The sequence below is a fragment of the Protopterus annectens genome, chromosome 9.part0 (genome assembly GCF_019279795.1).
Source record: "Protopterus annectens isolate FY-2018-M chromosome 9.part0, PAN1.0, whole genome shotgun sequence".
Lineage (NCBI taxonomy): Eukaryota > Metazoa > Chordata > Ceratodontiformes > Protopteridae > Protopterus > Protopterus annectens.
Genome location: NC_056743.1, coordinates 1037626722 through 1037653465, shown reverse-complemented (window position 1 = coordinate 1037653465; position 26744 = coordinate 1037626722).

Sequence of the window (26744 nt, the reverse complement as noted above, 5' to 3'; positions counted from 1 at the left end):
TGGGGCTGCATGGGTAAAGAGAAAAGCTCACTAAAGCAATTATATAAGTCAGCTCTAAAAAATTAAAAGCACTACACCCTCACAAACTCCCCTTGAGTACCTTGTTCCCCATTGGCCCTTTTTTTCAATTATAAAGGAATTCCCAATACTATTCTAGCATGTCCAAAGGTCAGTTGTCAATCTCCTCTCCGGTCCAGCTGGTGAATCTGGGAATCTTGAGGCAATGTTACAATTTCCTCATGTACACAGACAACCCTCTCCTCCTCCCAACAAATTCCAACACATGTGAGAGATGCAACCATATAGCCAAACTGGAGGCTAAGCTCTCTCAACTCAGTACTGGCATAACCAGTCAGGAGGAGAAGGAAACCACACTCACTACAATTCCAGTCTCACATAGACCTACCACAACAACAAACCAAACACATAAACACAGAAAAACATACTCAGAGGCTCTAAATAAAAATCTGCCTAAGCAGCAGAGACCTCCAAAGCAGACACCCAAGCAACCACTACCCCAAAACAAAACACATGCAACACATAGCTCACAAAGCCAGTGTGCCGAAGAGTCACAGCCCTTAAGGCTAAACAACACACCTGATACACTTGTAATAGGTGACTCTATTGTCAGGCACACTGACGTCCAGCTCACCAGGCTGAACAAGGAGAAGGTCACGGTGAGCTGCCTGTCGGGCGCTAGGATCCGCCACATAACACAAGCAATCAGGTCACTCCAAGGCAAGTACAATTATGACTCAGTCATTGTCCATGCTGGTGTGAATGACCTGAGACGTACCTCCCTGGACTACATGAAAAGAGACATAGAGGAGCTCTCTGAGCATGTAGCCCAGGCCGGTATGACCCTGACCTTGAGTGGCATCTTACCCTCACCAAGAATGATGCCACAATATGAAGACAAGATGATCAATTTCAACAATTGGCTTAAGTGTTGGTGTCATTCAAAGGGGATCCAGTGCCTGTCAGCCTGGGATGACATGCTCGACAAGCCACGATGTTTCGCTAGGGACGGCTTGCACCTGTCACCCCTGGGCTTTTGGATATTGGCAAAGGCTCTTGCTACTCCCATAGTGCCTTTTTTAGGCAAGGCTCAAAAGACAAACCCACCTCCATAGGTATCACAAGGGATAAGAAACTAAGAGTAATGCTACTCAACGGCATAAGTCTAAACCTCAAGATGCACGCACTCAAAACTCTCCTTAGCATGGAGAACATCGATATCTGTGCAGTAACAGAAACATGGTTCAAGGCTCCTGAGAGCACCCCAGCACTACCAGGTTATACCTCATACCATGCTTTTCAGCCCCAAAACTTGGACCGAACCACAAAAGGAGGGGGAGTATCAATATTCGTCAAAGATACCCACATCTCCAGGTTGGTGGCACAGCACGAAGCATCAGAGACTATCCATGTGCAACTAACAGCGGGTAAAACTACCTTCCAGTTTATAGCCTGCTACAGACCACCCTCCAAAACACAGGAACCCCACTCGGCCTTCCTGAGAATACTGGAAAATATGAAGGTCTCTCCATACACCATTATATTGGGCGACTTCAACTACCCAAACATAGACTGGGAGCATTACTCTAGCTCCAACACCCTAGCCCAAAGGTTCCTAGAATTTCTAAACTCAAATGCTATGGAACAACTTGTTACCACTCCCACAAGAGGGGAAAACATACTGGACCTGATCATCACCAACATGGGTACACTATGCTCCAGACCAGAAGTGTATCCCTCACTGGTAAGGTCAGACCATAAACTAATCTCACTGGATATTCACATCCCGATCCCACCCCCTGCCCAGAAAACCACAGTGAAAAACTTCTCTAAAGCAAATTTCACATGCCTCAAAACCGAGGCGAAATCCTTCAAAGCCCCCGGGCCTGTGGAAAATGCGGCCCAGACTGCAGAATCCTTTATAAATGCATTCTATGAACACCTTCAGGAATGCATGGATCATGCAATCCCAAATAAAACCAAGACCCAATCCTCCAAAGGCAGACGTCCTGTCTGGTGGACCCCAGCCATAAACAAACTATTCAATAGAAGGAGGAAGCTACTACATGATAGAGCAAAATCCCAAAAAGGGAAGACATCTCTGATCAGTATTAGCAAAAAACTACGGGCACTCATAAAATCGTCTAAGGCCAGCTTCGAGAGAAAAATTGCACAGGACACTAAGGATAATCACAAGGCTTTCTTTAGTTATGTTAGGAACCTGGGTGGGAATTCCCAGATATGCTCAGAATTAGTCCAAAATGACAAAAAATACACCGAGCCCACAGACATTGCCAACATCCTAGCTGACAGGTTCAGTGCAAACCCCCCCCCTCCCCATCAAAAGGGCAAATATCTATCCCAACAGAGTGCTGCCCCCCTGACATCTCAGATGTTCAGGTAAGAGCCGCCCTCTCCAAAGCAAAAAACACAGCATCGATGGGACCAGATCATGTCCCGGGCTGCGTCCTACATGAACTCCAAGAAGAGCTAAACCCAAACATAAAACTACTGTTCAATCTTAGCCTTACTACAGGATATGCACCCAAAGAGTGGTGTACAGCAACAGTGGTCCCTCTCCACAAAGGTGGTGCCTCAACAGATCCTGGAAACTATCGCCCCATAAGCCTGACAAGCTTGGTCTGCAAAGCTATGGAAAGGATCATCATGGACCTCATAAATAAAGATATTGGGGACCTACAGACACTGGATCCTACCCAGTTTGGCTTTGTTAAGGGCAGATCCTGCCTCTTAAACCTGGTCGATTTCTTTGAAACAGTCACCAAGGCCATTGACGAGGGGAAGGTGGTCCACACAGCCTACCTGGACCTCGCAAAAGCCTTTGATACAATACCCCACTCGGGCATTATAGATAAGCTCACCAGCTTAAATATAAACCCCTATGTCACTAGATGGGTTGCAAACTGGCTCAAGGACAGAACCCACATGGTTAGAATTGTTGGAGCCATGACAGACTCCAAACCAGTTACAAGTGGCGCCCCACAAGGCTCAGTCCTGGGATCTCTCTTGTTCGGTATATATTTCTCGGCAGTACAGGCCAACACGGAAGGACTGTGGCTGACCAAGTTTGCAGATGACTGCAAACTGGGTGCCATAATCAACTCTCCAGCCGACATAAGCATCCTCCAAAAGGGCCTCATAGAAACAGACAACTGGTGCCAGAGCCATGGCCTCAAGCTAAACGCCAAAAAGTGTATAGTCATCCCCTTTGGCAAAAACAAAGTGCCCACAAATTACCACATAGGTGGTAATCCATTAAGTACAGAAGAAGTCATTAGGGACCTGGGGACCCAAGTTGATAGCAATCTCTCATTTGACAACCACGTGGCCAAAGTGGTTAGAAAAACATTTTATATAGCCCACCTAATCATGAAGAGATTCACATCTAGATCAGGGGAGGTCATCGTGCCACTTTACTCATCCCTCATCATGCCCATAATTGAGTACAATGCCCCTTTTGGGATGTACCTTACCAGACACCTGCAGCAACTGGAAAGACCCCAAAAGTACCTCACCAAGAGGATCAAAGGGCTCAAACAGATGCCATATGCTGCCCGGTTAAAGAAACTCCAGCTCTACTCAGTGGCATACCGCCTGCTCAGAGGCAATCTGTGCCTGACGTATAAAGCCATGTCCAACCCGGAATTAATGCACATGCTGCACCTCAGAAAATCCAAATCCCATCGAGCTACACGCTCAAGAGACTTGAACCTCAGCACTGAAATAAATAGGACATGCTGGAGGGACAGATTCATAACCCAAAGGCTCCCTTCACTCTGGAATAAAATCTCAGTCCAGGTTAGGCAGAGTCCCACACTGACTCTCTTCAAGAGGAATCTTGATGAGTGGATGGGAGATCGTAGGTTTACCCCGGCTATCACTTCTGTGTCACTGTTAGACAGAGGCACAGTATACTAACCTCAAAAAAAGGCATAGCAAAATTAATTTAAAATGGGTGGCGAAAGCCAAACACACTCTGGCTAGGCTTATAAATGCCCTAGGGCAGATAGCCTAGTATGAACCTATGAACCTATGAGCTTATGAACCTATAATGCGAAGCACCCAGCGGTCTGTCGTGATGGACTCCCAAGCTGTTAGATGCATCGAGAAATGCCCCCAGACTGCCTCCAGAGTGGAGCAGTCAGGCAACCCCTCAGGGGTGTTGCGTGGGTTGGTCCGAGAAGGATTCTCTGGATCCAAAGTTGCGCAGGCCCCCTCTGCCTCTAGGGTGGCGTCCACCCTGCCCTCCTCTGCCGCGGAAGGGCTTGGAGTCCGGAGCGGGACGGGACTGTTGCGACTTCCAGAACCACATCTTCTTCTGTCCCTTTTGGTTCTTGGAGAAGGACCTCGGGGGAGCAGAGAAGCAGACTCCGACGGCAGATAACGTCTTCCCATCCTTCACGTTCTGGACCAAGGTATTGCGAACAGTTTCGCCAAAGAGGGCAGAACCATCGAAAGGGGCATTAGTGAAAGATGCCTTGAAGGGCTCCGTGAAATCACAGTGCCGGAGCCAGGCCTGACGCCTCATGACAAGGCCCGCTCTGCTGGCTCTAGCGGCTCCCTCCATGGCATGGGATAGAAGCTGCATAGAGGCGTTTGAAATGGATTGGAGAGTGGCCATCCGGGTGGAGTGCAAACGTTTGTCCTCCACCGACAAGGACTCGGGGGGCGATGCAGCGTACTCTTTGATAAGGTCCCACTGCAGCCGAAGCACATGTGCCATGTAGTTCAGCGACCTCACAGAGAAGGTAGCCGAACTAAAGACCCGCTTCCCTAAACGGTCCATCAACCGAGACTCCTTGCTCGGGGGATGAACCGAGGGACTCTCCTGAGCTAGTTCCCTCTTGGTGGCAGCCACCACCAACATGGCATCTACAGGGGGACCCTTACTTCAGTGGGACTTGTCAAACAGTGGGCTAAGACTTTTGTCCGGGTGCTTGGGGACTGGCTCCACAGTGTCTGGCTCCTTCCACGCCCTGGTAGTAATCAAATCTACCAGGGGGTTGGCCGGAGAGGACACCCAAGAGGTAGACGGGCCTGCTTCAAATGCCTCCAGGAACACGGATTCGTCTGAGGTAGGCTTTGGGGCAGACCACCCCCCCTTTATCCTGAGCATCTCCGTGATGTCACCAAATGAGACATCTTCGGGGGATGATCTTGGGGATCCTTCCCCCTACTCCAAATCCGTGTCGTCAGTCAAGGACTTGGGGGAGTCCAGGTGCCTCCTTTTGCACTTTCGCTTGTGAGGAACCTCCTCGGGGGGGGCTGTCTGAGGAGGTCTCACCAGCCACGTCTTGTTCCAAAGGAATGACCTGGGACATCAGAGCAGGCTGTCCCTGGGGCCGGGTGATGGAAGTCGGGCCCAACTGAGAAGGAGTGCAGGGTGGAGCCGTGCCAAGAACTGGGGGCCTGGATTCTCTCTACAGGACCCTCTCCACCACGTTGAATGCCGAGGGAGAGCTGCTCTCCCTGGGATCCGAAAGCAGACCCTCCCTCGGATCCGACGGATGGGTCGGAGCTGGCGCCGAAGCGATCGGACACGACAGACCAGTATGCTCCGACCAGGATGGAGCCGAAGGCATACCGATACCGCCGGATCTGAAGTTCAACCCTCGGCTCCGAGAGCTCGGATCCAAAGAAAACTGACCCGACAGACTTGAGGCAAGTGTCGGCACCGAAGTACCCGGGACTATCAGCGCTAACACACCCCCGGCTCCAAGGCTGCCCGGCTCCGAAGACTCCAAGCCCGGGAAGCGGGACAGAGAAGGAGCTATCGGGGCAAAAAAGGGGTCGAGCTCCCCCCCCCAGGGGGGGGAGGCAGAAGCACTCCCATCTGCAGTTGGGCCTGGAGGAATCTTCTCATCATCCGGTCCAAATCTGCATCAGTGAGACTTCGAGTAGATCTCGATGAGGCCACCGAGTTGGGACGGGAGTGTCACCTCGATGACCTCGAAGGAGATCGGATCTCCTCCTCCTCAGGACCCGGTGAAAAGCACGGGGACTGGATCCGAGATGGAGGAGACCCAAAAGTCCTGGAGGGGAGAAGACCGCTTAGCTGGGGGGGGGGTGAAGTGAAGGCCTCAGCCCGCTGCTTGTGGTGTTTCTCCCTCCTTTTCTCTTTCCTGGCTTCCCTCTCCTCCGGGCCTAAGGTGAAGGTTGAGTCCCGGCCATGGGGAGGGAAGCAGGAGTGGCAGCCGCTGCAGCCACAGTGGGAGCCACAGGAGGACCGGAGGTAGAAGCCGAATCCGGGGTCAGAAGACCTGCCAGAATCAGCTTGGACCTCCGGTCCTTGAGTGCCCTGGGGTTGAATGCCACACAGATGGAACAACCAGAAGACAGGTGTTCAACCCCAAGGCACAACACACACACCGAGTGTGGCCATCTGCCGGGGACAGCTTATGGCCACACTCGGTGCACTTAAAGAAGATCAATTTTGGGGCCTCAGCCATTTAAACTAAAAGGAACACACACGTTAGGCCCCAAACACACACACAACCCTAACGGAACCACGAAGGAAGGGGGAGGTAAAGAACCAAAAAAAATATATAAGTCAAACTAGAGAGGGGTTTTACAAAAAGGGACCTGAAAACACACACACACAAAAAAAACAGAAGAAAGGAGAGAAAAAAAGGTAATTTTTTTCTCACAAAAGTCTCGAAGGCTTGGAGCTGTAGATCAAGCTGCTGTTGGATAACCGCGGCAAACTAGATCTGAGGTCAGTCAAGGTTGGCAGGGGATTATGGGTAGGGGCGGAGCTTGGAGCTCGGATCTAAAGCTGTTGAAAACTGTCGGCTCAGATCCGAGGTCGGATCCGAATCCCATAGGCTGCTGCACAAATGAAGTTAACTACTTCAGATCCATCATTTCTACACTGTGTTAACCTTAATGCCACTTTATTTATTTCACAACAAAATAACTAGCCTGGTAATTCAAGAGCAGGAGGGTTTGAAAGTAAAGTTTTTAACCAAACAAATGCTTGTTCATGGCAATCTTGTCAGGGCAGAGGCTCATAAGTGTCTTTCTTTAATAATTCTAATAACGGTTTATTACTTATAGCGGTTTATTACTTCTGCATAATCTGAAATCCACTGTTGACAGCAACCTGTTAATCCCAAAAAAGCCCCCAGCTATTTTAACATTGCAGGGTGAAGTGCAGTTTTTATAGCAGCAATGTATGTTGTCAGAATTTGCCTAGAGCCTTCTGAAATAAGATGGCCTAAGTACTGAACCTGTGATTTCCATAACTGCAGTTTTCCTTTATTGATGTTAGATTCCAATTCTGCTAATTTAGTTTTAAAAAAAACAGTACCCCCTTGCAGCACTGAGGAAAATTTAAAGCTAAAAGTAAATCATCTATATACTGTATTAGGGTACATCCACACAGAATTTCAGTTTAACCTGTTTAGTCATTTCCCTGGAGAAAAGAGTAGGTGATTCTACATATTCATTTGGCAATCTATTCCATCTATACTGTTGTCCCTTATAAGGAAATGTAAAAGGATACCAACTATCTGGGTGCATTGGAATAAAGAAGAAGAAAGCAGAGGAAACTTCTATGACTGAAAAGGTGGTAGTAATTGGTGGGATATATTTATGTACTTACCGTAATAATAGATCCATGTTGTCTGATTTTTGACTGGTTCAACCATGGGTTGTTATATCCAGCCTTGGCACAGATCTTGAAGCTTTCCCTTTCAGGACTCTGACTCTTCCCCTATCCATAATTTCCTGGCCTCGACCCTATTACTTCAGATCAAGTTTGTCCCTTGATGAATAATATATCAAAGCATAAACAAGAAACCTTATTCTAATCAAAAAGGGTCTTATTCTGGCTAAATTCTGAGTGGTATATGTAAGTGTCATGATATGGTTATAGAGAATTGGCAGTAATGACTACTTATTGACACAGAATGTCAAGGTTGACCGATCTTTGAGTTGCATTAATGACAATTTGGCAGGGGGCAGAAAGAAGGGATGTTTAACCAGATGAAAATCAGACAACATGGATCTATCATTATTGTAACAACATAATTTTTGTATCCAATGTTGTCTATTTTTCTCTGATTCAGCTATGGAACAGATTCCCAAGCATATAGTCCTGAGTGGTATCAATGATTGACATTCCTAAAAATGGCGGAGTCAAAGGATGAATGAGATCTGGATTGTCCATCCAGTTTATAATGTGACACACATATAGGAATTGTTGACCTAGTGGCAGCTGCACAGCTATCACCAATAGGAAGTCTGCTGGCAAAAGCCCTTGTGGAATAACATTTAGGCTTAGATTATAAAGTTAAAGCCTTTTATTGTACACAAAAAGTAACACAATCAGATAACCTTCTAGACAAAGTATCCTTTGCCACTTGCTTGCCCAATTATTTGGAGAATGCCAGAAAAGGTTGATCAGACTGCATTAAAGGATTAGTTCTGTAATGATAAAACCTGAGTTACAGTTGATGCCAACATATGAAGAATGTATTCACCTTTATTAGAAAATATTGGAAAAAAGACTGGTAGATTTATTGCCTGATTTAGATTACCTTCCGATATCACACTTTGGGAAGGAAAGAAGCATTACTTCCCAGTAAAACAATGTCCTTATGAAAAAAACAAGTAAGGAGGTTTGCAAGAAAGTGCTTGCATCTCTGATATAAACTTATCTGAATTGACAGTCACCAGAAATATTGTTTTCCAAGACAGGAATTTCAAATCTACTGATGTTGCTGGATAAAATGGCGTCTTAATCAATACCTGCAATATGATAGCAATGTCCCATGGAGGAGCTGGATCTCTGACTGGGGTCCAAAATAGGAAAGTTTCCTTTAAAAAGGCTTTGGAAATCTTCAATGAGGCTACAGAAGAGTTGGGCTGGCCTATGTGAAAGCTACAGATGACTCTAAAATGAAGGGAGCAGGAGCTATAAAGGGGTTTACACATTTGAATGATGCCAGAATAGAAAATCTTTTCTTTTTGCTGTGCTACACCTTGGTGGTGGCATGTTTTTGAGAAGCCAACAAGATCTGAACAACTTACGAGGAAAGCTTGGCATCTCTGGCTAATGTTAGAATTGGAGGAACCAAGCAGTTACTTTCATGGATTTCTGATCTAGAGGAGTTAGTCCAGGTGGGTGGGACAAGAGATCTGGATACTGGTCCAGTTTCAAGGGTAGATGTACTAGAAGAGCTCACAGGAATGAAACCATGTCTGCCGAGGCCAGAAAGGGGCAATGAGGATCACTTTGGCCTTTCACATTCTTGCTTTCTATATAAATCTCTTCGTTAGAGGCACTGGAGGAAAAGTGTAAAGGAGACCTGGGGCCACTTGTGGACCAGAGCATCCCTTGGTGACTTTCCCTATGGAAGCATCAGGGCAAAGTAACTGCTGCACTTTTGATTTAGATGAGACACAAAAAGACTGTAGTGAGGCTGGCCACAGCAACTGAAGTTCAAGTTTGTTACTGTTGGATTGAGAGACCACTCATAAGTCATTAAAATAGACCTGCTCAATTTGTCCGCTAGAACACTGGATGACTCCAGGATATGTATTGTTGTAAGAAATCAGAGTAAAGACATCCCCCATTATCAGACTCTCATGGTTTCATATCATAAGGGTTAAAAACAAGTTCCTGCCTGTATGTTGATATACAGGACTACTGACATGTTGTCTGTTTTACCCGAGTCACACCTCTGTGGAGGCTGTCCTGAAAGGCCTGCAATGCTATGATGACTGCCCTTGTCTCCAGAATACTGATGTGAAGATTGATCTCTATATGAGATCATGAGCCCTGAACCATCTACTCTGTGAAATGCCCCCTATCCCCTAGAAGGGAAGTGTTAATTTTCACGACAGCCACCAGGGAACTTGTTCAGACCACTTGTCCATTCAGCACTGAAAGAGATTTTATCCACCAAGATATGTGTCGACTGCACATAGGTTCATAGGTAGGTACTAGGCTATTTGCCCGAGTGCATTTATAAGCCTAGCCAGAGTGTGTAGGCTTTCGCTGCCCCATTGATTAATTAACTGAGCCTCTGTCAAGCAGAGCCAATGAAGTAATCCCAGGGGTGTATTTTCTGTTACCCATCCACTCGTCAAGGCTTCTTTTGACAAGTGTTAGTGAGGGGCTCTGCCTAATGTAGTCAGGAATTTTGTTCCAAAGTATGGGGAGTCTCTGTGACAGGAATCTATCCCTCCAGCATGTTCTATTTATTGTTGTGGCGAGGTTTAGCTCACTAGAGCTCGTGGCTCACAGTGACTTGGATTTCTTTAGGTGGAGCACGTCCATCAATTCTGAGTTGGACATGGCTTTGTAAATCAGGCAGAGATCACCTCTGAGTAAGCGATATGCCACTGAGTACAGCCGAAGTTTTTTCAGTCAGGCTGCATAGGACATATGTTTGAGGCCAGTGATCCTCTTGGTGAGGTGCTTTTGTGGTCTTTCCAGCTGTTTGAAGTGTCTTGTGAGGTACATCCCAAATGGGGCATCGTACTCTATGATGGGTCTGATGAGTGACGAATAGAGGGGCACTATAACCTCTTTATTTCTAGATGCAACCCCCTTAGTAATTAGATGGGCCACATAGAAGCATTTCCTAACTACTTTGGCAATATGATTGCCAAAGGAGAGATTACTGTCTACCTGGGCCCACAGATCTCTTATTACCTCTTCTGTATTAAGGGGGCTGCCGCCTATGTGGTAATTCATGGGTGTTTTGTTCTTCCCAAACGGGATGACTATGCATTTTTGGCATTTAGCTTGAGCCCATGACTTTGACACCAGGTCTCTGTCTCAGTAAGGCCTTTTTGAAGGATGTCCGTGTCAGCCGGAGAGTCAATTACGGCTCCCAGTTTGTAGTCATTGGCGAACTTAGTTAGCCAACGTCCTCCTGTGTTTGCCTGTACTTCTGAGAAATATATGCCGAACAGTAGGGGTCCCAGAACTGAGCCTGGCGGGATACCATTTGTAACTGGTTTAGAGTCAGACCTGCAGCCCGCTATTCTTACCATGTGAGTTCTACCTGTAAGCCATTTGGCAACCCATCTTGTGACGTAGGGGTTTATGTTCAGGCTGGTGAGTTTTTATATAATACCCAAGTGAGTAATGGTCTCAAAAGCCTTGGTGAGATCAAGGTAGGCTGTGTGAACCACCTTTCCCTCATCTATGGCCTTAGTGACTGTCTCAAAGAAGTCAACCAGGTTTAGTAGGCATAATTTAAAGTATATGTTATTAGATATTATTTGTGTATGCTGATATATTCTGATAAAGTTTTTTGTTTAGTCTTACTATAGTAGCATTGTAGAGGAGCTTTTCTCCCCGGGCCTCCACTGAAAATGGACATGTATCCAGTTGGACTAGCCCGGTTAACAAATGTAAAATAAAATAAATAAATAAAATAATCTACCCTTAACAAAGCCAAATTGGGTCGGGTCAAATGTTTGGAGGTTCCAATGTCTTTGTTAATGAGTTCCATGATGATGCACTCTATAGCCTTGCATACCAGGCTAGTCAGGCTTATGGGGCGATAGTTAGCAGGGTCAGTTGTGGCCCCTCCTTTGTGGAGCAGAATAACCATTGTTGTGTGCCATTCTATGGGCACATAGCCTGTGGAGAGGCTGAGGTTGAACAGGGTGTTTAGATGGGGGATTAGTTCGTTCTGTAGTTAGTGCAAGACACAGCCTGGGACACCATCTGGCCCCATTGATGCTGTGTTTTTGGCTTTTGAAAGGGCTATTTTCACCTGTGCTTCTGTGATTTCCGGGACACTACACTTTTCCGGTATTGTTGTGGGCCCTTTTGAAGGTGAGAGGGAGGTGAAGTTTGCACTGAATCTATCTGCCAGGATGTTGGGAATATCAGTAGGTTCAGTATATTTTGTGCTATTTTGCACTAGCTCAGAGCATATCTGTGAGTTGCCACTTAGATATTTGACATAGCTAAAAAGGCTTTGTGGTTATTTTTCAAATCCTTGGCTATTTTCTTTCAAAGTTAGCCTTGGATGATTTTATGGGGGACCTTAGCTTCTTACTGATACTGATCAGGGATGTCTTTCTTTCTTGGGATTTGCTTTTTTTCTGAACTAGTTTCCTCCTTCTGTTGTATAACCTGTTTATGGCAGGGGTTCACCAGACTGGTTTCCTTCTCTTAGGGGAGTGAGTCTTGGTTTTGCTAGGGATGGCTCGATCCATGCATCCTTGTAGGTGCTCATAGAGTGCAACTGTAAAGGATTCTGCATCTTGGGTAGTGTTATCCTTTAGTGTGGGGGCTGTGAAACTTACCACCACTGCCTTAAGTAAGGTGAAGTTTGCTTTAGAAAAGTTTTTCACTGTGGTTTCCTTGGTTGGGGGTGGTGGTGGGGTGTGGACATCCAGGGTGATTAGTTTATGGTCTGATCTAACCAGTGACGGGTTGACCTCCGGTATGGAACACCTTCCGCCCATGTTGGTGATGACCAGGTCCAATATGTTGTGGCCTCCGGTAGGGGAGTTTACCAGCTGATCCAAGGCATTTGACTTGATAAATTCCAGGATGCACTGAGCCTGGGAGTTTGTACTCAAGTACTTTTCCCAGTTAATGGTAGGGTAATTGAAATCGCCCAATATCAGGGTGTTCGGTAGGACCTTCATATTTTCCAGTGTCTCCAGAAAGATGGAGTGGTGGTCCTGGGTCATGGAGGGTGATCTGTAGCAGGCCACAATTTGCATTGCAGATTTGCCCAATGTTAGTTGCACATGGATGATCTCAGAGGTATCATGCTGCGCCACTAACCTGGAGGTGTGGGTATCCTTGATGAATATGGATACACCCCCCCTCCTTTTGTGTTTCAGTCTGTGTTCTGTGGCCGAAATGTGTGGTATGAGTTGTAGCCCAATAGTGCTGGAGTGCTCTCTGGAGCCTTGAACCAGGTTTCAGTTACTGCACAGATGTCGACGTTCTCCATACTTAGGAGTGCTTCGAGCGCATGCATTTTGAGAATTAAACTCCTGGCGTTGAGTAGCATAACCCTCATTTTTTTTACTGGTGCTGTTTACGGTGGTGGGTTTGAATTTTGAGCCTTGTCTAAGAAAGGCACTATGGGGGCAGCAAGAGCCTTGGCCAGTATTCGAAAGCCAAGGGGTGACAGTTGCAATCCGCCTCTTGAGAAGCAACACGGCTTGTCGAGCATGTCATCCCAGGCTGACAGACACTGGATCCCCTTTGAATGACACCAGAAGCTTAGCCAATTGTTGAAATTGATAATTTTTTCTTTATACTGAGGTATCATTCTTAGTGAGGGCAGGATGCTACTAAGAGTCAGGGTCATACCCACCTGGGCTACATGATCAGAGAGCTCTTCCATGTCTCTGTTCATGTAGTCCAGGGAGGTACATCTCAGGTCATTCACACCAACATGAACAATGACAAAGTCATATTTGTACTTGTTCTGCAGTGACCTGAGTGCTTGTGTTATGTGGCGGATTCTGGCTCCCGATAAGCAGCTAACAGTAACCTTTTCCTTGTCCAGCCTAATGAGTGGGGCGTCAGTGTGCCTGACTATTGAGTCACCTATTACTAGTGTGTTAGGTATGTTATTTCACCTTAAGGGCTGTGATTGTGCGGCACATTGATTTTGTGTTTTATGTGTTGCCTGGTTTGTAACGGGAGGTGCAGGTTTTGTGGGTATCTGTTTTGAAGCTCTCTGATGCTTTTGCAGGTTTTTATTTAGAGCCTCCGAGTATGATTTCATATATTTATGTGTATTATTTGCCAGTGCTGGTTTAGTAGGTCTATGTGAGGCTGGAGGTGTGGTGCAAGTATTAACCTTCTCCTCATGACTGTCTGTTCCAGTCTTGGGTGGAGAGACCTTAGCCTCCAGTTTGGCTGTATAATTGCATCTCTTGCATATGTTAGTGTTTTGTGGTAAGAGCAGAGGGCTGTCTGTGCACATTAGGCAGTTGTAACATTGCCTCAGGATACCCAGATTCACCAGCTGGACTGGAGAGTACACCTGAAGTTGCCCTTTGGTCATGCCTGAATAGTAGGGTGAGCTGCTTAGTCGCTTGGTTGGTGAGGGGTGGATAAAGAGCCTTGCCCTGCTGGGCAGTTAAGTGTCAGGGTATATTAGTGCTTGCTATTAGGTCTGAGCAAGTGCTGGACTGTAGGATTCTTTTTGAGTGCTTAGGCTGAGAGTTAGACTAGTTTCAAGTGAAAAACTGAAAAGGAGACTTAGTGGAGCCGGGAATAATTTAACCCTAGCTAACTGCTGCCCGGTGCACTAAACCATGCAAACACAGTTTTTAAACTGCTAACTTCTGGGCTGGAACCACTCCTCCAGGGACAGATGGCTGCTCAAAGTTCCCCTCTCTCACAGGTGAACAGAGAAACTTCCCTCTATCCAAGTAAGGTATGGGCAACTCAGAAACTTGTAACACAGCCCTGAATTCAGCCCTAGCCTGAAAACTGGACTACACTAACTTAGAAAGGCAGAAAACTTTTAGTTATGTACTCACCATAACTTTAGATGTTTGGGATCCATCTCGCCTACATTCTGTACTGATGGGCTCGGAGCCGATCCTCGGCTCCGACTCGGCACGCTATGCTATAGAGCGAAGCCTCTTATTGGCTGAGCTATTCTCTATCCCAGGATGCAGCACCACTAATCCCCCAGATCTTGTTTGTCCGCATTCATGCACACACACATAACTTGTTTATATAACATTGCCAGATGTTTCAAGATGAAACAATAGAATTCGGACCGTCCGATCTCTTCTGATCTCCAAGGCAGGGGGAAGGAGGGTGGGTTATTGGGAATGTAGGCGAGATGGATCCCAAACATCTAAAGTTATGGTGAGTGCATAACTAAAAGATGTTATGTGATCCTATCTCGCCTACATTCTGTACTGATGGGACAGCATCCCTAGCACCTAAATCCTGGGTGGCTCACTGGAAAACACTCCTGAGCACTGTGGAACCAAATGAAGCTCGCCCCCGAGATACCACATCCAATTTGTAGTGGGAAATGAAAGTGTGCGGGGAAGACCATGTAGCCGCAGCACAAATGTCACTAATGGCGAGCTTAGAATGGAATGCTATTGAAGTAGCCATAGCTCTAGTAGAGTGAGCTTTGACAGAGGTTGTAAGCTCTTTATTAGAAGAGGAATAAGCTTGACTAATACAGTCCTTGATCCATTTGGCAATAGTGACCTTTGTGGCGGCTTTGCCCAATTTATTATCCGAAAAGGACACAAACAATTGATCTGTTTTCCTTGTTTGTTTGGTCCTGTCTAAATAAAAACGCAATTGCCTGTGGACATCCAATGTGTGGAATATGTATTCCGCTTTGTTTGAGTACTTTGGAAAGAAAACTGGAAGTTCTAATGACTGTTGTAGGCAAAAACTGGAACAAACTTTAGGGACAAAGGATGGATTAGGCCTGAGAGATACTCTATCTTTGTGAAAAACCAGGTACGGTGGTTTTACAGATAGAGCTTGAAGCTCTGAAACCCTTCTGGCAGAAGTAATCGCTACCAGAAAAGCAGTTTTCCAAGATAGAAATTTCAAATCACATGTTGCTGCCGGTTCAAAGGGGGAGGAGGTTAAGGCACGTAACACCACATCGAGATCCCACGGAGGAGCAGGATGAGAAATCGGAGGTCGTAAAAGCGCAGCACCTTTCATGAAAGTTTTACACAATCTGTTGCTCATTAAAGGTGGGTTTATAGATTCATGAAAATTGGAAATAGCTGCCAATTGGACCTTGATGGTAGAGACTGAAGAACCTTGATTGAATAGGGAAGTTAGAAATTTTAGAACTTCCGATACAGGAACAGTGATGGGATCCAGACCCTGGAGTTGAGCCCAAATAGCAAATCTCTTCCATTTCTAGTATACAATTTCTTAGTGGCAGACTTGTGGGCCGACGATAAGATATGTATGACTTCCGGGTCTAAGGTATGATTCCTGACTATAGTCGGAAGAGGAGGAGCCAAGCTGTTAACTTCAAAGTGTGAAGGGACTGGTGGAGTAGTCCTGACTGATGAATTAATAGGTCTGGGATCTGATCCAGGAACCATGGACCATCCAGTGCATATTTCCGAAGATAGGGGAACCATACCTGACGAGGCCAGCAAGGAGCAACTAAGATCATTCTGCTCCCCAAGTGAGATGCCTTTTGGATCACTCTGGGAAGGAGGGGAACTGGGGGGAAGGCATATAGCAAGCCGGTGGGCCAAGGATGGGCTAGTGCATCCATAGGGCTCTCCCCCGGAGCTGGAGTGAGGGAAAAGAACTTTTCGCACTTCGCGTTTAGCGGGGTTGCGAAGAGGTCGCAACAAGGAATTCCCCATTTGCTGAAAATCTGAGTTGCCACTGTATTGTTCAGAGACCACTCGTGAGGAGAGGATAGCTCTGCTCAGTCTGTCGGCTATCACATTGGATTTGCCAGGGATATGAGTTGCTAACAGAAAACGTCTGGTCACCACTGCCCATTCCCATACTCTCATGGCCTCTCTGCAAAGAGGGTAGGATCTGGTTCCTCCCTGCTTGTTCAGGTACCAGACCACTGACATGTTGTCGGAGTGAACGGCAATCATGCCCTGAGGGAGGTAATCGTGGAGGGCTTGTAGAGATAGAAGCACCGCCCTCATTTCCAAAATGTTGATATGAAGAAGACTCTCTTCTGAATGCCATTTGCCTTGGACTGACCTGCCCAGGGAATGCCCCCCCACCCCATCTGGGAGGCGTCCGTAGTCAAAGTGGCCATAGGAGGAGGTGGAACAAAGGGTCGACCCTGATCCAGATTGGAGGGCACCAGCCACCAGCGTAGGTCCCATTTGCAGGTTTCCGTGATCCGTATGAGGTGACTGAGAGGGAGATCCTGAAAGGACCACCGTGTCGAAAGAAGCCACTGGAGAATTCTCATATGCAACCTTGCTAGGGGGACTAGAAGAACAGTGGCCGACATAGATCCCAATAGCTGCAGGACCATCCTGGCTGGAGCTTTGGATCTGAGAAGCAAGGCTCGGACTTGAGCCTGTATAGTTTGTATCCTTTCTGTAGGAAGATAGACCCGCATTCGGTTTGAGTCTATCTCTACTCCGATGAATCTTATGCGCTGAGATGGCAGCATCACAGACTTTGGCCAATTGAAGGTGATTCCAAGGGAAGTGCCTAGTGATATTGTGGCTTGTAGGTTCTGCAATAGTAGATGCCTGGAGGTGGCAGTTAGGAGCCAGTCGTCCAGATACGGAAACACCTGGAATCCTAGACTCCTCAGGTGAGCAGTCACGACCACCAAACATTTGGTGAACACCCTGGGGGTTGTGGTGAGACCAAAGGGCAGCGCGCAGAACTGAAAATGACTGTCTCCTAGGCTGAAGCGCAAATGTCTCCTGGACGCCTGATCTATCAGGATGTGGTAATAGGCGTCCTTGAGATCTATGGAGCACATCCAAACACCTTTCTCCAGCAGTGGGAGAATGGATTGTAAGGTGACCATTCGGAACTTGGACTTTTTGACTGAACGATTTAGAATGCTGAGATCTAAAATGGGCCTCAAGTCCCCGGTCTTTTTTGGCACCAAAAAGAATCTTGAGTAAGTCCCTAATCCGATCTGGTCTGCTGGGACCGGTTGGATGACTCCTTTTTGAAGCAGCTTTGAGACTTCTAAGGCTGCAATTTCCCGTTGACTGGGTAGCGGGTCTGGGATTTTCTTGGACGGAGGCAGGGAGTGAGAAAAGGGGATGGCGTAACCTCCGGCGATAATTCGAAGCACCCATCGGTCCTGAGTGATACCTTCCCAGGCTTTTAGGTGCCTCGAAAAATGACCCCCGACTGGCTCCGGAGCTGCACAGTCGGGCAATCCCTCAGGGATTGTGGAAGGCTGAAGAGCCACGAAAGGACTCGCGGTCTCCAGTGTTGCGGGGGCCTCTGCCGCCTCTGGGACGGCATCTTCCAGAAAAATTTCCCCCTCCTCTGCCTCTAGAGGGGGGATCATCCTGCTGTGAGGGATAAGACTTCTGGGATCTACGGAACCACATTTTCCCTCCTCTTTTAGCCTTGGGATAAGGCCGAAAGGGAGTGGAAAATCGTGCCCTGACAGTCAAAGTCTTACCTTCTTGCTCGCAGCGGGTCAATGTGTCCTTTACCTTGGGTCCGAACAAAGAGGACCCATCAAAGGGAGCGTCGGCAAAGGAAGACTTAAAGGCTTCCGCAAAATGACACAGGCGGAGCCAGGCTTGCCTCCGTAGGGCAATACCCGTACCCGCCGCTCTACTCGCCCCCTCGGCCACATATGAAATGAGCTTCATGGACGAGTTTGATATCGATGACAGCGTAGCCAACTGAGAGCCAACCGTCTGGGCCAGCTGCTCAGGTAGGTTACCCAAGAGGGTATCTGAAAGCTCCTTGATCAGATCCCTCTGAAACCTGGTGAAGTGCGTTAAATAGTTCAGAGACCTTAAGGTAAAGGCCGCTGAACTGAGGGTGCACTTCCCGTATCGATCCATGCTCCTAGACTCCTTATTAGGAGGATGGACGGACGTCGAAGCCTCTGCTACATCTTGTTGGGTAGCAGATGCCACCACCAAGGCATCTACAGCCACACCTTTTGTCAAAAACTCCTTCTCTGGGGGTGCTGATAGGAACTTATTTGGGCGAGCAGGCACCGGTTCCACAGAGTCTGGATGTTCCCATGCCCTTCGACAGATCAAATCTAGGAGCTCGTCGAAGGGCAGAGACACCCAGGAGGCGGAGGGCTGAGCCCCGAAGGCCTTAAGGAACACCGACTCATCAGCAGAAGGGGGTTTGGAATGCCAGCCGCCTCGTTGTTTGAGGGCTTCCAGGATGTCTGCAAAGGAGACATCATCTGAGGACGACTTGGGGGACCCCTCTGCATCATCAAGATCAGTGTCTGATGTGAGAGACTCATCGGGGGAGTCAACGTGCTTCCTCTTGCACGATCTTTTCCTTGGGGGTTCCTCTGAAGAAACTTCAGAGGGACCTCCAGGAGGAGGGGAACCCCCAGTGGGGGTGACCTCAGGCCCCGGGGATCCGCTGTCTAAGGACAGGGGGACTGCCAAAGACCCAGTCTCCGTACGTAGGGAAGGTGCTGGTGAGACCGTGGAGGTAGCCAAAGAAGATTTGGCTAACGCACTCCTCATGGCCCTGAAGGCTGGACCACCAGAATCCTGGGAAGGTCCAAACCCCGTGGCCACAACAGTAGATGGTACCCCCGCAGCCGACGCACCGAGAGGAAGGCTTGGAACCGAAAACATCAGTCCCGAAGCGTCCCCCCCGGGGCCGACAGAGGAGGTCCGTGTACTGAACTCCGACTCGAGAGCCGGGGTTGGAGTAAGGGTCGGGGCCGACCCGAAAACCTCCATCGGCTCCACCAGCACCGGCTCCAACGGTGCCGAGGCTGTTGGAGGAGGAATCAGAACAACAGGGTGGGCCATCGGCTCCGAAGCCGAATGGTCTGGAGCCGAAACTAATTTTTGGAACACAGGAGACTGAAAAGGTCTTAGGAGCACCCTGTCGATGTCCGAATCAGACATCTTGGAGGATCTAGATGAAACCGATCGGGTCCGAACCGACTTCTCCATCGGCTCCAAAGGACTGGGGGACCGGCTCCGAATGGACTCAACCTATATCGGTGCTGAGGGAGATCCCAAAACAATTTCCCTCGGTGCCGCGGAGGGCTTCGGCGCCGAAGGGGAAGAGTCTGAGCCGGCAACCCTCATTGGCTCCAAAATCAGTGGAGCCAATGAAGGTGACCCGCCTCTCGAAGCCCCAGTCATCAGCTCCGAAACCAGAGGAGTCGAGACTGGGGGCATCGAAGTAGACCGTTCTGCCCTCGGCTCCGAAGTCCGTGGAGCCGATGGAGAAGCCTGCCTGGATTTCTTAGTAGTCAGTTCCAACGGGCTGGTCGGAGTCGACGCTTTCTTTTTCTTTTTAGGAGAGGATGAGGAAGATAAGGCCTCCTCGAAGGAGGGTTTAATCAGCCCTTTCAGGATTAATTTATTTTTCCTCTCTTGGAGGACCCTAGAGGAAAAGGCGTGACACACGCTGCAGGACTCCTGTAGGTGCTTGGTGCCTAAGCAGTATATGCACGAGGAGTGGTCATCAGTTATAGACATTTTATAACTGCACCTCGTGCACTTCTTGAACCCTGAGGGTCTATGTTCTTTAGACATAATGTCTCTGAAACAGTCAGTATAACAGTAAAGATCACTGTAGACAGAAAAAAATACAGATTTTAAACAATAAAAGTTTTTTTTTTTTTTTTTTTTTTAACGATAAATCAAAATTACTACAATTATCACGAACAGCAAAAGGGAGAGCCAAGAACCCTCTAACTCAAACAGGTACTTGACCTCCTTAAAAAGAAATAGAAACTGCTAATGAATAGGGGAAGGCCCCTCTAACTTAAACGGGAAACCTTTCCCTAAACAAACACACAAATTTACCACAAAATTATATCCAAAAACACTCGTACAACAACAATAGCTGTTAAAACAGCTTTTTGGGTAAGAATAGAGAATTTCCTGACAGGAAAACTTTAGAAAAAAACAGCACTTAGCTCAGCCAAGTTTGAGACCACGTCCTAGCTTGTAAGCGGCAAACGAGATCTGGGGGATTAGTGGTGGTGCATCCTGGGATAGAGAATAGCTCAGCCAATAAGAGGCTTCGCTCTATAGCATAGCATGCCGAGTCGGAGCCGAGGATCGGCTCCGAGCCCATCAGTACAGAATGTAGGCGAGATAGGATCACATAACATCAAGATTTTTTTTGTTTTGTTTTTTTTTTTTTTTGAAAAGATAAGGCAAAAACAGTAAAAAGTACACTTAAAACAGCTTTAAATGACTACAAGTGATCAGAAAAGGCTATCGCACTTTAATGTGTAGCCTACAATAGTTAAACAATTTAAACAAAAAACTTTTTAAAAGTGCAGGCAGTCAAATAAGTACAATATGTGAAAAAAACAAACTTTAAAATCACAATAAGTGCTGGAAAAATCAGCGTTTAGGCAGACAACAGTTAAGTACAGCAAGAAAATACAGAAAACTGATACTATCACTCCAAAATCTCTCTTTAAGCTAGAAGGCTTGTATCAGTTTAAGGCTTTCTAGTGCTTTCCTGTAGGTTAGTCACAGGAAAGATGGGAAACAAGCGCAGATGTGGTCTTTTAAACCAGAAAGTTGAAAGAGATGGACAACTTCCCAAATGATCAATAGACTACAATTCCTGGGCCAAGAACCACTCCTCTTGTGGTAGACAGGCTACCTAGTACTTACCACTCCCACTGATAAGCTAGAAGGCTGCACTCCAACACAAAGGCTTAGGGGGCTCAGAAGCTTACAAACAGTCCTGGATACAGCAAATCTGTACCTGGACTAGACTAGGTATGGGAAAGGTGGGGATCAAGTGCAAACACAGGCTTTAAAACCAGAAAGTTGAGATAGATGGAAAAAAACTGCCCAAAAGGCTAATAAACTACAGTTTCTTGGCCAGAACCACTCCTCTTGTGGTAGATAGGCTACCTAGTGCTTACCACTCCCACTGATAAGCTAGAAGGTTTCCCTCCAACACAGAAAGGCTTGCAGGGCTCAGAAGCTTACCAAAAGTCCTGGATACAGCAACTCTGTATCTGGACTAGGTTAGTAACAGGAAATGTGTGAAACAGTGCAAGTGCGGCTTTTAAACCAGAAAGTTGAAAGACATGGGAAAAAACTGCCCAAACAGCCAGTAGCTACAATTTCTAGGACAGGAACCACTCCTCTTGTGGTAGATAGGCTACCTAATGCTTACCACTCCCACTGATAAGCTAGTAGGCTTCCCTCCAACACAGAAACGCTTGGGGGCTCAGAAGCTTACAAAGAGTCCTGGATACAGCAAATCTGTACCAGGACTAAACTAGTTACAGGAAAGGTGGGGAACAAGTGCAAATGCAGGCTTTTAAGCCAGCTAGTTGAAAGAGATGGAAAACTGCTTAAACGGCCAATAAACTACAATTTATGGGCCAAAACCCACTCTTCCCATGTTAGATAGGCTATCTGATGCTTACCACTCCCACTGATAAGCTAAAAGGCTTCCTTCCAACACAGAAAGGCTTGCGGGGCTCAGAAGCTTACCAACAGTCCTGGATACAGCAATTCTGTATCTGGACTAGGCTAGTAACAGGAAAGGTGTGAAACAGTGCAAGTGCGGCTTTTAAACCAGAAAGTTGAAAGACATGGCAAAAAATTGCCCAAACAGCCAGTAGCTACAATTTCTGGCCAGGAACCATTCCTCTTGTGGTAGATAGGCTACCTAATGCTTACCACTCCCACTGATAAGCTAGAAGGCTTCCCTCCAACACAGAAAGGCTTAGGGGGCTCAGAAGCTTACAAAGAGTCCTGGATACAGCAAATCTATACCTGGACTAGACTAGTTACAGGAAAGGTGGGGAACAAGCGCAAACACAGGCTTTAAAGCCAGCAAGTTGAAAGAGATGGAAAACTGCCTAAACGGCCAATAAACTACAATTTATGGGCCAAAACCCACTCTTCCCATGTTAGATAGGCTACCTGATGCTTTACCACTCCCACTGATAAGCTAGAAGCCTTCCTTCCAACACAGAAAGGCTTGGGGGGGATCAGAAGCTTACAAAGAGTCCTGGATACAGCAGATCTGTACCTGGACTAGACTAGTAACAGGGAAGGCAAGAAACAAGCACAAACACAGACTTTCAAATCAGAAGGTTGAAAGAGATGGAAGAGCTTCCCAAACAGCCAATAAACTATAATTTCTGGGCCAGAAACCTCTCCTCTTGTGGTAGACAGGCTACCTAGTGCTTACCACTCCCACTGATAAGCTAGAAGGCTTCCCTCCAACACAGAAAGGCTATTAACATCTAAGTTAATTTTATTTTGGCATGGAGAGCACGGAATACTTGATACCATTGTACTGCTAAAGTCCACTGAAAAAGACTCATAATGCATTTAGCAAGTGGGATCATCAATATTGTGGATGCCATAAGACCCAACAGGTGAAAAATCAACCTTGGTGGAGGACAGGGGTGTTGAAGAGCTTATGCAGCAGCAAGACAAAAAGAAAGAACCCTGAACACTGGAAGTCAGGCAGTATGCAAGGTGGTGTCTAGGTGGAATCCAGTAAATTCTATCTGTTAAGAAGGAGTGAGCTGGCTCTCGGAAATGTTGACAGTGATCCCTAGCTCCTGCAGTAGTTGGATCAATAGGTCCCAGTGGTCTGATAAGAGACTGTAGGTTGTAGTTGTGAGAAACCAGTCATTGAGGTATGGAAAATCATGGATCCCTAACAAACGCAAGTGCACTGCTACCACCACCATGACTTTGGTGAACACCTACAGATTCAAATGACTTAGGTCTATAATGGGCCTCAGGTCCTCTGTTTTCTTGACTAGTAAAAGAACCCTGAGTAGATTCTGGATTCTATCTGGCCTGCAGGGACCAATTGAATGACTCTTTTTTTCTAGTGACTTGGAAGTTTCTGCTGCTGCAAGTTCCCATTGACTGTGTGGGACATTGAGACATCTTTTCAGCTTGACAAGAGAATGAGAAAATGGTATAAAATAACCTCTGGAGATAACGTTTAGCACCCATGAATCTATGGTTGTTTTGCAAGACGTGGGTGCAAAAAGTGTCCCCTGACTGCCTCTAGAATGCAGCAGTTAGACAATTATTCAGGGATGCTGAATAGGTTTTTTTGGAGAATGGTCCATGAAAGGCCTAATTCTGTGCCCCTGGGGTGATGTCCATTATTGTCGCCTCCTCCTCTGCCACAAGGGGTAATATCTCCAGAAGTAACCTGATAAGAGTTTTGTGATTTCCTAAACCACATCCTCTTTCAAACTCCCTGATTCCTAGAGTAGCATCTCTGGGGTGAGGGGAAGCAGATGCTGACCGCAGAAGGAGTCTTACCATCCTGACCCCTGGTGAGTGTTTCTTTATGTTTTGGTCCACAAAAAGTGGATCCATTAAAGGGGGTGTTGATGAAGGACTTCTTGAAGCTTTCTACAAAGTCACAGTGGCACATCTCGGCATGCCAACAAATGGAAATGCCGATACCTGCCACCCTAGTTGTACCATCAGCTGCATTTGAGAGCAGTCACATGGATACACTGAATGAAGAATGGAGAGTGAACAGCTGGGAATCCCTGTCTTCAGGATATTTGCTGATAATACCCCAGAAACAGACTTGGACATTTCCTTCATCAAGCTTCTCTGAAATCTGTTGAAGTGAGCTAGATAATTTAGTGCACTGAGATCAAAGGTCACTGAAGTGTAAGTCCATTTCCCAAAGCAGTCCAGTGGCATAGACTCTCTATTACGGGGATGGACCAAGAAACTCTCTGAATAACTATGAACCATCCCCCTCTCTGTCTCATCAATTCCAGAATCTCACCAAATGTGATGTCCTCAGAAGGGGATCCTGGGGACCCTTCACCCTCAACCAAGTCCATTTCTTCGATGACAGACTCAGGTGAAGAGTCCAAGTGTTTCTGTTTGCACTTCTGTTTCCTCTGAAATGTCTGAGGGGGAATATCAGAGGGTTCAGACTCAGACTTGGAGCTGACATAGTAGGAAACCTGGGACGCCTGTGGGACTGACTGTCCCTGTCTGACAGGAGAATGAGAAATAGAAGCTGATTCAAGTTGGGGTTCGGACAGCACCAAATTGAATACAGCACCTTTACCCTTGGCATCAACAGCACGTGAGGAAAGCCTCGATGGCTGAAGTAGCCACTGGCTCCATAGGTTCTCTCCTGTGCATGGACACAGTGTAAACCTCAGAACTGATGAGTCTAACCCAAGGCTGATCTCAGCACCAAACTATCTAGTGTGGAAGTACCAAGTGAAAGGGACATCTTCATCAGTTTTGGGGTTGAACCCTCCCCCTACAGTCTCGACACTGAAGCTTCTGCTCTGTTTCTTTTATGGATCTGAACATGTCAGACCAAAAAGAAGAAGGGCACTAGTCAGCGTCAAAGTAACCTGAAGAATGAAATCTGGGGATGACTGGTTCCAGTAAGATCCAGGGCCGAGTTAGAGAGGTAAAGCACTGAGAGACTGTAGGTTCTAATAGCCTTTTTACCTGAGGATCCAATACCAAAAACATGAAAGGATCTGGAGACCTCTTACAGGACTTCTCTTTAGATTTATCCTTGCCTTTGTCTGCATCCACTTTCTCTCTAGAGTTCTTGTTTCTAGGTTTGGAAGAAGAAATAGATAAAGAAAACACAGGGGTGGCAGACTCTGTCTGGGGAGGAAGGAGTGCCTTGACAATAAGCTTTCCTTGTCTAGCTTGTAAGGCTTTAGCACTAAAAGAGGCACAGACTTGACAAGACGTAGCTAAATGTGCTGCCCCTAAACAATAAAAGCAGAAAGAATGGGGGTCTGGAGGGGACAGCTTATGTTCACACTCTGTGCACTTTTTAAAGTTTTGACTATGAGCCATAACAGATACAGCAAAAAGAAACACACACACACACACACGCACACACACACACACACACACACACACACACACACACGGAAAAAAATGACTGGCTGACCTAACTTACCTATACACTAACTATAAGAATCTAAAGGAAAATTCTTAAAGCTACTGTGAACTACTGTAAAAACCCTATGCACCAACTATACTAACATTCCTATATACCTATATTAAAGACCTATGGCATCTACTAAAAGCACACCTAAACTATCTAACAACTCTTAAAGCAAGACATATGCAGTAAACTAGACAGAGTAAAACTCTTACAAACTGATCACTTCAGGCTGCAAACAAGATCAGAGGTTAGGGTGCCAGGAATTATGAGTGTGGGAGGAGTTAGAGCCCTGGAAGTGCAAGCTTCAAGACCGGTGGCGAGGACGGATCTAGTCAGACTGAACAACCCAAAATTGAATCACTTGAAACTAGACAACACTGGACCTTAAAATTGTGGCAGGGTTAGGAATGACAGGAAAAGTCAGTACTACTACTACAATAACTGCTCATAAGTCTAGAAATATATAAGCATTCTGTTTGGTTTCTTAATTGGCAAGATGGGTGTATTGCATGGGCTTTTTGTTTGCACAATAATGCCTTGTTGGAACAGTGCAGGTTTGATTACTTTCCCTGTCTCAGTCAACAAAGGATATTGAACTACCATAGGTAGGCACTCACAAGGTTTTGAAACTGCTTTTACAGGTTCTGCATTTTTATCAGACCTACTTCATTTTCATGAATAGTTCAAAAATGTGGATGGACTCTGAAGTCCTTCCAAAGCAGTGACATCTGGGGCTTGTTCTACTATTAGAACTGCAAAAGTGTATATTCATCTGTACAGATATAAATTGAATATATTCCCAAAAGAGATGGTTCATTTGGAATATAAAGCAAAACTCCATCTGGAGTACAGTAAACGGTACATTTCAATTTTTAAAACAAATCTCTACCTAAAAAACTTAGTGGGGCAGTATTTCAAACAATAAAAGCATGTTGGTCTTTTAGTGGACTGATTTGGATATTAATAGGTTTAATTTCTGTGTAATACAGAGGAAGTGTAGACTCTCCCAACCCTCAAACTCTTTTAATGGAAAGTGAAAGAATTTCTGCATTTGCTTGAAATAATCACCTCTGCGACTCCTTCTCCCCCTTTCCTGACAGTATCAAATTGTTAAAGCTGAATATCTACTAATTTCTTTTGTTGCTTTTTCTTCTCTAGC